Source organism: Crocodylus siamensis, chromosome 4, assembly GCF_052110815.1.
Source record: "Crocodylus siamensis isolate JL-2025a chromosome 4, ASM5211081v1, whole genome shotgun sequence".
NCBI classification, from domain to species: domain Eukaryota; kingdom Metazoa; phylum Chordata; order Crocodylia; family Crocodylidae; genus Crocodylus; species Crocodylus siamensis.
The window spans coordinates 27367261-27382712 of NC_143398.1; the positions used below are offsets into that span (position 1 = coordinate 27367261).

The following is a 15452-nucleotide window of genomic DNA, read 5'->3' on the forward strand; positions in this document are numbered from 1 at the left end:
AGTTGAGTTCTTTGCCCATTTCAGCAACATTTTTAATCACTTGTTCAACAGTGTCTGTAAAGTCTTGGAAGTCAGACACAAACTTAGGACACCATTTTCTCCAAACACCATTCAAATGTGATTGTTTGACTTCATTCCATGCCTGACCAATGTTCTTAACTTCATGGCAAATGTTGAAGCCCTTCCAGAATCCCTTTGGAGTTGGTCCACCTTCCTTCTCAACTGCCCTGATGGCCTGGGCAAATGTGCGCCTAAAATAGTAGGCCTTGAAGGATGCAATAACCCCCTGGGTCCATAGGTTGCGACAATGAGGTGGTGTTGAGAGGCAGAAACACCACTTTAATGTCCGGATGCATGTCATCTGGGATGGTTGGATGACCAGGGGTATTGTCGAGGATTAATAACGCTTTTAATGCAGGATTGTTTTTGCTGCAATAATCCCTGACGCTTGGCACAAAACTATGATTAAACCAATCCTCAGAAATGTTCTTATTGACCCATGCCTTAGGATTAGATTTCCATATCACTGGGAGAAATGCCTTGGAATGTCCCTTCAAAGTTACGGAGTTTTCCAAACGGTACGCAAGTAAAGGTTTACGTTTAAAGTCACCTGCAGCACTGGCACCAAGCAAAAGAGTGAGCCTGTCTTTAGCAGTTTTGTACCCTGGCGTGGATTTCTTCTCTTTGGCTATGTAGGTTCTCAACGGCATTTTTTTCCAAAAGAGTCCAGTTTTGTCAATGTTAAAAACTTGCTGAGCACAATAGCTGTTCTCTTCAATGATTTCAGCCAATGTCTCGGGAAAAGCACGAGCTGCCTCTTCATCAGTACTGGCAGCTTCACCTGAGACCCTGATGTTATGCAAATTGGCTCTGGCTTTAAAATGTATAAACCACCTCTTACTTGGAGTAAAAGCATTAGAACTCTCCCCCTGTTGTTTCTTCAGACCATCATAAAGACTCCTAGTCTTTTCCTGAATGATGCCTAAACTCACAGGAGCACAGCATTTATTTTGAATCCTCCAGCCAAATAATTAACAGTTTCTCAACCTGAGCAATAAGTCCAATATAATGCTTAGTTATCACAGTTGAGTGTATAGGAGCCAAGTCCTTAACTTGCTCCTGAATTCTTGCCTTGTCTTTCAGGATGGTCACGATAGTGCAGGGGATATCCAAAGCTCTACCCATTTCAGTTGAGGTCTCACCTTTATCAGACCTCTTAATTATTTCCATTTTTGTTCCGATAGTAATTGTTCTACATTTCTTAGAAGAAGAAACATCACTTCCACTGGATTTATGCTTTTCTGCCATTATTCTGGGCAGTTTATTCTGCCCAGTGGGGGCAACCAGGGGAGCAGGTAGATGAGCTTCTCCTGCAGCTGCCCGGCTCAGCCCCGGAACTGCCTGCCTTGCCCCAGCAGGGGCACCTGGGGGAGCAGGCAGATGAGCCGTGGCTTGAGCTGCAGATTCTTCCACGGTCATCTGGTGCAGCCCTGGCACTGCCTGCTTCACCCTGGTGGGGCAGCTGGGGGAGCAGGTGGACAAACTGCGGCTTCTCCTGCCACCTATAGCTCCCACTCAGAAGAATTTGCCCCCCACTTTTCCAGCCCCCGCCCCCGCATGGGCCCTGATCTGCCCCCCCCAACAGCCCTTTCCTTCCCCCTCCCCCTCCACTGACAGACCTGTATCCTGCATTCAGCATCGTAAAGTTGAAACCCATGTCAGAACTTCAAAACCTACGTGTCAATTTACAAATGTCGGAACTGTGGTTCGTTGGAACTCGAACCATTGTAAGTTGAGGACTGCCTGTACATACTTATAGACAGCCACTCACTCCCCCCTCAGTCTTCTGTTCCCCAGGCTAAACATTTCTAGATCCCTCAGTCTTCCTCATAATGTTTGTCCTCCAGGCCCTTAATCATCCAGAGAAGGGTCCCTTCTCTGGACCCTTTCAAGATTCTCCATGTCTTTTTTGAAGTGTAATGCCCAGAACTGGACACTGTGCTGCAGCTGGGGTCCCACCAGCACCAAGTAGAGAGGATGTATCACTTGGCCCTGCTTACAACTCATCAGCTAATGCATCCCAGTACAATATTAGCTCTGTTGACTAAAGCATCACACTGGCAACTCATGTTCATCCTGTGATCAACCATAACCTCAAGGTCCCTTTCAGCCATCATGCTGGCCAGGACATCTCCTTCTAACCTGTATTCTTGTTGCTGGTTACTTCTCACCAGATGCAACACTCTGCATTTGTCCTTTTTGAACTGCATCTGGTTCCACTCTGCCCATCTTTCCAGCTTGTCCAGGTCTACTTGGATCCATATTCTATCCTCTAGCATAACTGCTTTCCCCCATAATTTAATATCATCTGCAAATTTAGCCAGTGTGCATTCTACATCCTCATCTAAATGGTTGATAAAGATGTTGAACAGCATAGGGCCAAGAACCAAACCCTGTGGGACACCACTGGCCACCTCCTGCCAAAACTATACAGACCTGTCCATTAACACTCTCTGGGTTCAACCCCTTAGCCAGATTCCACTCCACCTGACCATGGACTCTGCCAATCCACAATCCCCCAGTTTTTTAATAAAACAAGAAGCAATGGTTTCAAGTTGCAGCCAGGGAAGTTTAGGTTAGATACTAGGAAAAACTTCTCACAAGGAAGCTAAGTGAAGCACTGAAACATATTGCCTAGAGAGGCTGTGGTATCTTCATCCCTGGAGGTTTGTAAGACCCTGATAGAGACAAAGCCTGGGCTGGGATGATCTAGTTGGAGATGGTCCTGCTTTGAGCAAGGGGTTGGACTAGATGATTTCCTGAGGTCCCTTTCAACCCTAATTTTCCATGATACTATTAATCCAAACTGATATGACCCCTGCATTGCACTGAAGAATAACAGAGAATTTAAATAGAATTTTATTTACAGACGTACTTTTCTCACTGTAGAGAGGAAGTATCACTTGGCCCTGCTTACAACTCATCAGCTAATGCATCCCAGTATGATATTAGCTCTGTTGACTAAAGCATTGCACTGGCAACTCATGTTCATCCTGTGATCAACCATAACCCCAAGGTCCCTTTCTGCCATTATGCTGGCCAGGGCATCTCCTTCTAACCTATATGCTGCAAGGGCATTAATTGCCAGCTATCCTGCAAGCTTAGGGGTTTCATTAATTACTAAAGAACATTTCTCACTGCTCAAAAGTTCCTTAAATACTGCTTTGGTGGGCAAAAACTTCAGGAAAGTATTCTTCTTCCAGCTGATGAGGTTCTGGGCAAATGCGAGCTGCTGATGCACATTTGTGAAACAGCAAATAAATAGCTTGAACCCATTCCACATTCATTGGAATGGCCCCAGAGCACAATACATGTATCCGATCGTGAGGAAAATCCACTGCTGTCTCCTTCTGTTGTCTCGTTCTTCCCAAACAGGCTTCCATCATAGCCTGTGTTGTCTTTGTTTGCCTTCCTTTTAATTTCAAATAGTCTTACTGTTCAAATGTTCAGTAATGTGATTTGCCTGTCAGGTGACTTCTATCTTAGAAACCATGCAGTGCAAAATCTCCTTGTCTCCCTTGCCAGTCTTTTTTTATCATTTTTAATTCTAGGTCAGGGTGTTCACTGCACTATTCCTCTATAGATTTTCTTTTGTGACTCGTTACTGAAATGAGACAAAAGGAAAAACTATTATTATAGTGCAGTTTAACCACCCACTGGACAGACGTAACTAAGTGTGATATATGATCTTTCTCAACCTTAACCCCAATGCACTGTACACTTGAATGATGCGCAGCATAAATTATTCACGGCTTCTGTCTCATAAAATATTCATAGGCGGATTCATTATCCTGCAAACTAGTCTTGCCCCAAGACTAGATCAGGAGTTTTCCTGCTTCCATATCATTATCTTAAATCACTCCTCAAAAACCTCAGTTTTAGAGTTACTTAAATTCTCCATGCTGATCTTTAGTGGTCGTTATGACTACACCACTAACACACTAAACCCACTAAACTTTAAAGAAACAAAACAGATGAATTTGTAATGGTGAGAGGGTGGTAGTTAACACTAAGCGGACTGGGTTTTCCCGTGAAGCAGTTCTTCCCTCTCCACAAAGGGAGCAGCTCTTCCCTCTTCATTTACCACAGTTCCAAATACAACCAAATGACAAAACACTCAAATCTATCATTAAACCATATATAAACAACTACATCATTTGCCAATTATTGCAGGTCCAGAACACTCCAACAAACCAGCACGCCTTTACTTCATGCACTTCACAGATTTCACACTCAAACCCAACCCCCAAACATGCATGAACATACATACACTGGTGTTAGCTGGTTAGTTTGTTAGTAAAATAGATAATTTGGATAATTGACTCTTAAATCATTCAATTACAACTTTGTGAGAATTTAACCCTTTAATAGCCAAATTTGACAGGACACATGCCAATCTGATGAAATTTACATTTACAGAAATACACAAATGTAATCCTTCAATGTCCAATAAATAAATAAGGGTGTAGAATTAACCCTTTCCAACACACAGACACCAATCTGTTGTAGGCAGGTTTTGGAGGTGTTACCCCAACCTCACTGGGCTTGGAAAGAGGTGATGAAAGGGCTACCTAACAATGCTGACATTCCCTTGAATGCTGCTGGTTACAATATTGGATTGATTTTTTTATATTGGCCTGAATGATGATACAAAGGGGTATAAAGGTTGAATAATGAAGATTTATTATTGACAAGCAACTTGGAATAAGAAGGGATAACGATACAATAAACAGTGAGACAACAGGGCAGGGATTCTCAATTCACCCTGATATTCCATTACCCTTATGGGCACGACCTTCCTTTCATACTGTGTTGCTTCTCCATGGATGCACTTCAGCCTGAAGGGAGTGGATCCTTGTAGTTGTTCTTGCAGTACCACATCAGCTCTAATCAGGAACTGCAAACATCCTGTATCTAGTGCAGCTTGGACATGTTGACCCCTAACCCAGGCAATGACTACAGGGCAGCTCCAACTCACATTTTCGTCTACCCGTTGATTAGTCCACGGCCTCTGTGTCATCTATGTGCTTATCTGAAAGTGGTCGTGGCATTCCTTCTAGCCTCCCCTGATGACCTGTGTTACTCTAGGAGTCCTTGGACATGTGCCCAGTGTTGTCACACCAAAAACCCGTTACTTCTCTCATGCTGCCTTTACTTTGGGGACTGCCCGTTACTTCTCTCATGCTGTCAATGCTTCCACTGCTCTGTGCTTCAGGCCTAAGCTGGGATGTCTTCCACTGAGCAAGCATGCCCAACAATTCCCACCAGAGGTGGCTCAAGACATGCTCCTCCTTGCCTCAATGGGACTGGGCCCTGTTAGACAGATTTAAACTTAATGCCTACTAGTTTCATTTCATTACCCCTAGTTGTTATATTGTGAGAAAGTAAATAATAAATCCCTATTTACTTTCTCTTTTGCCATTTAGTATTTTGTAAACCCTTATGCCCCACCACAGATCTCTTCTCTAAACTGAATACACTTGGCTTCTTTAGTGTCATATGGAAGCGCCTCTATACCACTAATTATCCTCATTGCCCTTCTCAGGACTTTCTATAGTTCTATATTTTTGAGGTGCTGGGACCAGAACTGGGCACAGTATTCAAGGTATGGATGCACCATGGATTTAGGAAGTGGCATGATGATATTTTCAGTTTCATTTACAGTTCCCTTCTTAATAATCCCTAACATTTTGTTTGCCTTTTTGGTGGCTGCTGAGCACTGAGCTGATGTTTTTAACAAACTGTCCACAATGACTCCCAGATCTCTTTCCTGTGGCAACAGCTAATGTAGAGCCCATCATAGTCTAGGGATAGTAGTTGCGGGGGCGGGGAGCAGGGAAGAGTGTGGTCCCCCCATGTGCATCACTTTATGCTTACCTGCATTGAATTTCATCTGCCCTTTATTTGCCTATTCACTCAACAGGGCCAGATTCTTCTGTAATTCCTCACAGTCCATCTTGGTCTTTATCACTTTGAATAATTTTCTGTCTTCCTCAAATTTGGCCACCTTGCTACTCACCCCACTTTCCAGATCATTAATGAATATGTTAAACAGCACAGGTCCCAACACAGATCCCTGAGGGACCCTGCTGTTTATTTCTTTCCTTCCTGAAAGCTGACCATTTATAGTCACTCTTTGCTTTCTATCTTTAAGCTAATTTCTAATTTATGAGCAGATGTTCCCTGTAATCCCATGGCTACCTAACTTTGTTAAGAGCCTCTGATGAGGAACCTTGTCAAAGGCCAAATTTACTTTGTCCCAATCCACTGCTTATTGACACCCTCAAAGAAGTCTAGTAGGTTGGTAAAGCATGATTTCCCTTTGACGATGTCATGTTGATTCCTCTCCAGCAACTTATGAACTATTTTTGTATTATTCCTGAACATTTTTTTTATTATTGTTTCTACCAATTTTCCAGGAACAGAAGTTAGGCTCACTGACCTGTAGTTCCCTATACCTCCTTTAGAGTCTTTTTTAAAGATGGGAGAAGAATATGGGAGAAGCCTACATAAGGTTATACTAGAAGATTGTGTGGCAGGGAAGAAAAGAGGAGTTGACCAAGGAAGAAATGGCATGGTGATGTAGAAGCCTGGACTGATTACCTATAAACACAGTGGCAGGGATGACAACAGACAGTGCCAAGTGGAGAGCATTTGAATAGGTAGCTGTCTCAAAGAGGATGATGATTGATTCAGTAATGGGATTAGTAGGCCTGCTTTGGTTGCCAAATGCCAATCAAACAGCTAATCAGGCCATATGGTTATTTAGGTCAGATGGCATTTTTGTTAGGTTCAGCCTAAAGAGTTAAACTTCAGACTGGCTTCTCAAGATACTGCTTGACTTACCAGCTACTATAGTACAAAATACTATGTATATATGTGTGTATATATATGTGTGTATACAAAAAATACTATATATATTTCAACTAATATATTAATTGTGATATATATATATAAATAGTTTTTTTATAATAAAGAAGCTAATCACGGATATGGTGGCTAAGCCACTCCCCAAAGGTTGCTCTGGCCCTTTTGGCAAACCATGTTGACCATGTAAAGGAACACCTTGAGAGGCTGGACACCTTCAAGTCAGCTGGCCCAGACCTATTACCCCTCAGGGTACTTAAGGAGCTGAAAAGCATCATAACTCTGCCACTGGCACAGATCTTTGAGAACTCATGGCACTCAGATGAAGTGCTGGAAGATTGGAAGAAGGCCAGTGTGGTAACTATCATCAAGAAAGGGAAGGAAGTAGATCCAGGGAACTACAGGCCCATCAGCCTGACCTCTATCCCAGGGAAGATCTTAGAGAAAATCATCAAAGACACCATTCTTGACAAACTAGCTAAAGGCAATTTCCTGAGGGATACCCTGCATGGGTTTGTTGTGGGTAGGTCTTACCTGACCAATCTCATCTCCTTCTATGACCAGGTGACATATCACCTGGACAAGGGAGAAGAGATCAACATCATATATTTTGATTTTAAAAAAGCTTTTGATCTGGTATCCCATGATCATCTCATAGAAAAACTGGCCAACTGCGACCTCGGCTACATCACAGTTTGCTGGCTGGGAAATTGGCTCTGAGGTCAGACCCAGAGAGTGGTACCTGATGGAAGTCAATCATCATGGTGTGTCGTGACCAATGGGGTCCCCCAAGACTCTGTCCTTGGACATATTCTTTTCAACAGCTTCATTAATGATGTGGACATTGGTGTCAAAAGCAGACTGGCCAAGTACTGGTGAGATGGGAGTCCAGGAAGGGTGGTTGTTCCTAAAGGAAGCGATCCTTTGGGCACAGAGGGAGATGATACCATTGTGAGGGAAAGTGGGGAAGGGGCCAAAAAACTTCCTTAGCTAAACAGAAAAATCCAGGGACATCTAAAGCAAAAAAGAGGCATATAGGCAGTGAAAGCAGGGGGAAGCTACCAAGGAGGAGTATACCTACTTGGCCCTCATTTGCAGGAAGGCAGTTAGAAAGGCCAAAGCAACTACAGAGCTGAGGCTGGCAACACAAATTAAAGACAACAAAAAGTCTTTTTTTTAGGTATGTAGCGAGTAAAAGGAAGGTGCAGGGCAGCATAGGGACCATACTGAACAAGCAGGAGCAATTAGTAACAGACAGCGGGGACAAGGCTGAGCACTTCAATGAGTTTTTTGCCTCAGTGTTCTTGAACAAGGGTCAAGATAAGTCTCCTAATGGGTTCTTAGATGGGCGTCAAGAGGGACACAAGCCTACCAACTGTTGATGCTGACTTAGTGCAGAGTCACTTGGATGGACTGGATGTTTTTGCAGGGCACTAAGGTGTCCTGCTCCTTTAAAGATCTGAAACTGCTAGGGTAAGAGCCCTACCAGTGAGTTGGGAGCCCAGGCTGCTGGTTACCAGGGCAGCCAGAATGAGCTAGAGGGCAGTTTCCTGCCAGCAGCCAAAGGGGAAGGAGCTCTCTCAGAGCAAGCAAAAGGGAGAGGCCTGGCTGCAGATACAGCTTCTGATACTGGTGAGGGACGGAGCACCCTCGGTGTGGCTTGAATGATGTTATAGCCAGGCGGCTTGAATTTATGTTATAGCCCAGGGGCTTGTGTTTTGTTTGCTGTTGTATAAGACTGGTGGTCTGAGTGAGGCTATTAGGGGAAGGAGGAGGCCCCATAGGGGGCCCACGGCAGCGTGGGGACCCTGGTGCCAGAGAGGGCACGGCATTTGGGGTGCACAGACCAGAGAGGGTGCAGTACTTTGCAGGGCTGCAGAGACCCCAGGCGCCAGTGAGGTGCATAATGAGACAGGGCTGCGGAGAGCCCAGGGAGGACAAGGGGGCCAAACTACAACAAGGCCCAGACCGGACAACGTCAGTACCATCTGCGATGCTTGGGGTGTGGTAAAGGGGTGGTTGGAGCCATGCATAGCCCATAAGGGTAGGGTGCCCCGAAACACCCATCATGACATCATTTCATGACATCTGTCTCGCAGTTAAGCCCACAATTTTCTATTGAGAACACCGTGGGTGTAGGAGGGGTGGAGATGTTGTACCCTCTGACTCCTCTGGGGGACTCATCTGCTATAACTTTAAGGTGGGAGAAAGAAGAATTAATACCCTTTTAATGAAATATACAACGTTTGTGATTAAATTCTAGCCAGTCACCAGGATTTCATTTATTGAATAATTCCTTCACACCCTTTAACAGAAATAAGCATCTGTCACTTTAAGAGGCAAACTGCTGCTTTTCCTTTGCTCTCTGAGCCTCAGAGCCTGTCTCTGACCCCAGCTCGCTCTTCTTTTAGTGATCCTTCGATACTGTATCTCATCCCATTCTCATAAATAAATGAAGAAGCTATGACTTAGATGCTTACACCATCTGGTTGGTGGCAAATTGGTCTGGGGGCTGCACTCAGACAGTGGTGGTAGATATCGACCTAGAAGGATGTGGACAGTAGGGCTCGGTCCTTGGACCTGTACTCTTCAATGTCTTCATCAGTGACTTGGATGTGGGCATGAAGTGTACTCTGTCTAAGTTTGCAGATGATACTAAATTGTGGGGGGAAGTGAATGCCCTGAAGGGTAGGGAACAATTGCAGGCAGACCTGGACTGGTTAGAAAAGTGGGCAGATCACAATAGGATGCAGTATAACAAGGACAAATGCAAAGTTCTGCATCTAGGGCATAAAAATATCCAGCACACCTGCTGGCTGGGGAATGACCCTCTCAGCAGCACAGAAGCGGAAAGGAATCTTGGAGTCATAGTGAACTCCAAGATGAACATGAGTCGTCAGTGTGAGGAAATAGTCAGCAAAGCTAACCACACTTTATCATGCATCAGCAGATACACGACAAATAGATACAAGAAGGTGATACTTCCCCTCTATGCAGCATTGGTCAGACCGCAGTTGGAGTACTGCGTCCAGTTTTGGGTGCTGTACTTTAAGAAGGATGTGGATAACTGACTGAGGCCGCTTGCTCCAGGACCTTGGTTGTCATGGGTGACTTCAATTACCCGGACATCTCGTGGGAAGATCACTCAGCTAAATCTGAGCGGGCGCAAAGCTTTCTCTCGTGCGTGGATGACCTCTACCTGACTCAAGAAGTCTATGGGCCAACGAGAGGCAAAGCGCTGCTTGACCTGGTACTGGCTAAGGGGGACGACCTAATCGGCGACCTAGTGATTGATGGGAAGTTGGGTGACAGTGACCACGAGCTGATCACCTTCACCATCCGCCGTAAAGCTGGCAAGTCAGTCAGCAACACAGAAGTCCTTGACTTCAGAAAAGCCGACTTTGACAAGCTCAAGAGGCTAGTCGGTCAGGCCCTCAGGGACCGTGACCCCAGGGAGTTGGGAGTTCAAGAACAGTGGTTGCTTCTCAAGGAAGCGATTCTCAGTTCACAAGCTAAATCTATTGCAACACGGAGGAAAGGCAGCAAGAAGGCACAGCAGCTCCCCTGGCTCTCCAGAGACCTAGCGGACCTACTGTGGCTAAAAAGGAAAGCCTACAAAGGATGGAGGACGGGATTCACCTCCAAGGAGGATTACTCCGCACTGGTCCGGTCCTGCAGGGAGCAAACCAGGAAAGCCAAGGCTGCAACTGAACTCCAACTAGCTTCAGGCATCAAGGACCACAAAAAGTTCTTTTTCAGGTACGTGGGGAGCCAGAGGAAAAGCAAGGGCAATGTTGGACCCCTGCTAAACCAGATGGGGCAACTGATAACTGACGCCCAGAAAAAAGCCAACCTATTAAATAGGTACTTTGCGTCAGTCTTTCATCAGTCACACGGGATGCCCATGCCTGCTATGGGACACGGAAATCTGGGTGATGGGGATCCCCTACCCTCCATCAATGCTGACCTCGTGAAGGAACACCTTGAGAAGCTGGATACCTTCAAGTCAGCTGGCCCTGACAACCTGCACTCCAGGGTACTCAAGGAGCTGGCGAGCGTCATAGCCCAGGCCCTGGCACAGATCTTTGAAAACTCCTGGCGCTCTGGTGTAGTGCCCGAAGACTGGAAGAAGGCCAATGTGGTGCCGATCTTCAAGAAAGGGAGGAGAGTGGATCCGGCTAACTACAGGCCCATCAGCCTGACTTCTATCCTGGGGAAGATCTTAGAAAAGTTTATTAAGGAGGCCATCCTTGAGGGACTGGCCCAGGCTAACATTCTAAGGGATAGCCAGCATGGGTTTGTTGCGGGTAGGTCTTGTTTGACCAATCTTATCTCCTTCTATGACCAGGTGACCTATCACCTGGACAAGGGAGAAGAGATTGATGTCATATATTTTGACTTCAAAAAAGCTTTTGATCTGGTATCCCATGATCACCTCTTGGCCAAACTGCCCAGTTGTGGCCTTGGCTCCCCCACGATCCGCTGGCTGGGAAATTGGCTTCGTGGTCGGACCCAGAGGGTTGTGATTGATGGCAGTCACTCATCGTGGTGCCCTGTGACCAGTGGGGTCCCTCAAGGCTCTGTCCTGGGACCCATCCTGTTCAACATCTTCATTAACGATGTGGACATTGGAGTCAGGAGTGGACTGGCCAAGTTCGCCGATGACACCAAACTTTGGGGCAAAGCATCCACACCAGAAGATAGGCGGGTGATCCAGGCTGACCTGGACAAGCTCAGCAAATGGGCGGACGAGAACCTGATGGTGTTTAACACCGAAAAATGCAAGGTTCTCCACCTTGGGAGGAAAAACCTGCAGCACCCTTATAGGCTCGGCAGTGCTACGTTGGTTAGCACTACAGAAGAAAAAGACTTGGGGGTCATCATTGACCACAAGATGAACATGAGCCTCCAATGCGATGCTGTGGCTAGTAAAGCGACCAAAATGCTGGCGTGCATCCATAGATGCTTCTCGAGCAAATCCCGGGATGTCATTCTCCCCTTGTACTCGGCCTTGGTGAGGCCGCAGCTGGAGTACTGCGTCCAGTTTTGGGCTCCACAATTCAAAAAGGATGTGGAGAAGCTTGAGAGAGTCCAGAGGAGAGCCACGCGCATGATCAGAGGTCAGGAAAACAGATCTTACGATGACAGGCTGAGAGCCATGGGACTCTTTAGCCTGGAAAAGCGCAGGCTCAGGGGTGATCTGATGGCCACCTATAAGTTTATCAGGGGTGACCACCAGGATCTGGGGGAACATCTGTTCACCAGAGCGCCCCAAGGGATGACGAGGTCGAACGGTCACAAACTCCTGCAAGACCGTTTTAGGCTGGACATAAGGAAGAATTTCTTTACTGTCCAAGCCCCCAAGGTCTGGAACAGTCTGCCAGCGGAGGTGGTTCAAGTGCCTACATTGAACACCTTCAAGAGTAAATTGGATGCTTATCTTGCTGGGATCCTATGACCCCAGCTGACTTCCTGCCCTTTGGGCAGGGGGCTGGACTCGATGATCTCCCGAGGTCCCTTCCAACCCTAATGTCTATGAAATCTATGAAATCTATGAAATAACCATGAGAGGGTCCAGAAGAGGGCCACTCGTATGGTTAAGAGTTTGTAGGCCAAGCCCTATGAGGAGAGACTAAGGGACCTGGACCTCATCAGCCTCTGCACGAGAAGGCTGAGAGGTGATCTTGTGGTTGCCTACAAATTCATTAGGGGATGCAGCAAGGGATCAGAGATGCTCTGTTCACTAGGGTGCCTCTTTGGGGTAACAAGGAGCAATGGTCACAAACTGACAGAGAGCAGATTTAGGCTAGATATCAGGAAAAACTTCTTCACAATAAGGGTGGCCAAAATTTGGAATGGGCTTCCAAGGGAGGTGGTGCTCTTCCCTACCTTGGGGGTCTTTAAGAGAAGACTGGATAGACTTCTGGCTTGGGTCATCTGACCCCAGCACTCTTTCCTGGCCAGGCAGGGGGTCAGACTCAATGATCTGTTGAGGTCCCTTCAGACTCTAGCATCTACGAACTCCCAAAGAGGCAGATAACATAATGTTTCCTTCTCTTCCTCTCCCTAGCAGAGGAGAGAGCTGACAGACATCTACCAAAACACATAAGGATTGACTGGGGTGTAGGTGGTTGGGTCTGATGGTTTGTGCTAGACCTACCTGGTGTCACTGACTTGCCAAAGTGAAAGTCAGGGTGCAAGGTCAAAGCCAGATATCAGTCCAGGTTCCATGGTGTCAGGACAGGGTCATGGTCAGGGTCATAAAGCCTACTCTTACTCGTATACGTAACAAATACTTTTCCTTTTTCCAACCCCTCTTTGACTTACTCAAGACCCACCAGCTTCCTCTCCATTATGGTTCGTACAGCAGTCCTAAAAGTTTTCAGGCATAAAAGTATCTTTAAGGCAAAGTATCAAAGTGAATAAAAAGAACACAACATAAGAAAACATACACAAGAACATTCAACATCCCTGTCGTAAGTCATCTGCATCACCCCAGAAATGGTGAAGGTGATCAGAGGAAAGAAAAACTTTACTCATTAAGCAGATTCCCCATATGCATATGTATACACAGTATATAGATTTTCTTATTTAAAAAATCACTCAATCAAACAATAAGGACTAGCCTCTCTTTCTCCATAAAATATTTGCCTACTCTTCCCAGAGGCCCTCATGGTCCCACACACAATACATTAATCTTAGCTTTAGACAGTTTTCTGTTGTGCACTCCAAACATTCAAAGAAGATCCGTCATCTTCCATAATACTGCCTTGAAACGCATTATTTTCCTGAACAGTGACATATCCCTCTTTTGTCACTATGCAGTACATCGCAGCATTTCTTGTTAGTTTCTCCTCTGCTGTCTGCATTGGACAGACTGGGGGATCACTACACTGAAGAATAAATGAACACCTGTCCGACAAAGACACACAGGCCTGGAACATTATCTATTCTCATCAATAATGGCAGAGCTTTCCCTTCTACCTGCCCTTCCTCTGATGTTAAAATAATGGGATCATTCTGCCCCTTCCTTTGTTCAAGGTGAGAGAGCTTCCACTTTTTCTTGAAACCATCCCTTTAACTGACACTTGACTTCATTTATCTCTTCTGTTAATTAAAACCCTTGTCCCATTTGCCAATTCAAATGTTGCAGCTTTAGATATAAGTGGCTAAAGTGTGCCTGATTTTGGCATCTCTCTACTACTTCTCTTGAAAGAAAACTTTAACCAAGGCCCACCATCCTCACTTATCTTTTTATTAAGGTTTTAATATTCTCCATCTTCTATATCATTCTATATTATTTGCATGTTTCCTTGACCTCTAGTGTTTAATTTCCTTTTCCCTTCCCCCAGATTTCTGGGTTTCAAGTTCAGCTTTAACTTTTTAAATATTGGTATAGCCTAATTTGAAAAGAGAACAGGGATAATTTCTTTTTCACCTATACCCTGCTCTACTGATAGGAAGATATCATTGGCAAAGCTGTCACACATAATGTGGTGCTCTGTGATCTCTAGGCTGTAAGTCACCCAACCAGTATAAGTCTGTTTTTCATTCTAACAAAGTTGCAGATTTTTCTAAATTTTTTGCAACACTTTGGGTCCTGCCTGTTTCTAAATGACTCTAAAACAGTGCCTGATTATGATGACTGCCCCAGTATACAGTCACCTGGTTGGTCACATAAGCATGCCCCACCTCCTCCATAACTTTTCCTTTTTCCTCTGCAAAAGGTGCTGGGTAAAGCAGGCCACCTTAGACTCCTTCCCTCTCCCCATCAGTAAACAACAAAAACTTGTGTATTTTTCCACAATAAAATGAGGAGATCTGGAAAATCCCAGTCCCCTACACCCATGTGCTCTGTACAGCATTTCTTGTGATTAAACTCTCTTGGTTAGAATTGTCTTCTACCCATACTTCCCATCCTACGGAAAAAAAAGAAAACAAACTTGTTTGAATAATGCACATTATGCTCCACAGCAGCAAGAACACCACCTGCATATATAACAGCAAAGGCAGGATCATAGTCTTTGTTAATGCAACCCTCCCATCCAGTGACAACTTGTAAAGACTCTAGAGGTTCAGCTGCTGTTTCATTTTCCCATGCTATTCAGTCCCTCAACTCTGGGTCAAAAATCAACACCACTCTCTACCCCCCCCAATGCCTGTCCCCTTTCCTTGCCTACCATGACCCCTGGTGTACACTGGGCCTCCATGTTTCTGAACACCATGGATGTGCTCTTAAACAAATTTAATTTTGTCCCAGCCACTTTGTCATATGCAGTGTGTGTCCTAATGCCCTCTCCAGGGATCATCTATCCCTGGACACCATGTTTATATCATCTGTATAAGTGATGAGCTTTGTGCATCAATATTCTTTGCACCACAGTACACGAGACACTATATATGTCAGTGCACCACAATACACATCTACACGAGATGCTGACTGTGAGTACCTCTTTATTACTGCACAGTAGTGTCAGCGGCAAGAAGCATGATGTGACGCTACTGCACAGTAGTATCGAGCTACT

The 15452-nt window shown here is 45.3% G+C and overlaps 1 pseudogene; it reads right to left on the reverse strand.

Annotated features, from left to right (window-relative positions):
* Window positions 1-13631: 13631 nt before the first annotated feature.
* LOC149865591 (fibrous sheath-interacting protein 2-like) overlaps window positions 13632-15452 on the reverse strand; it is a 46528-nt pseudogene continuing 44707 nt past the window's right edge.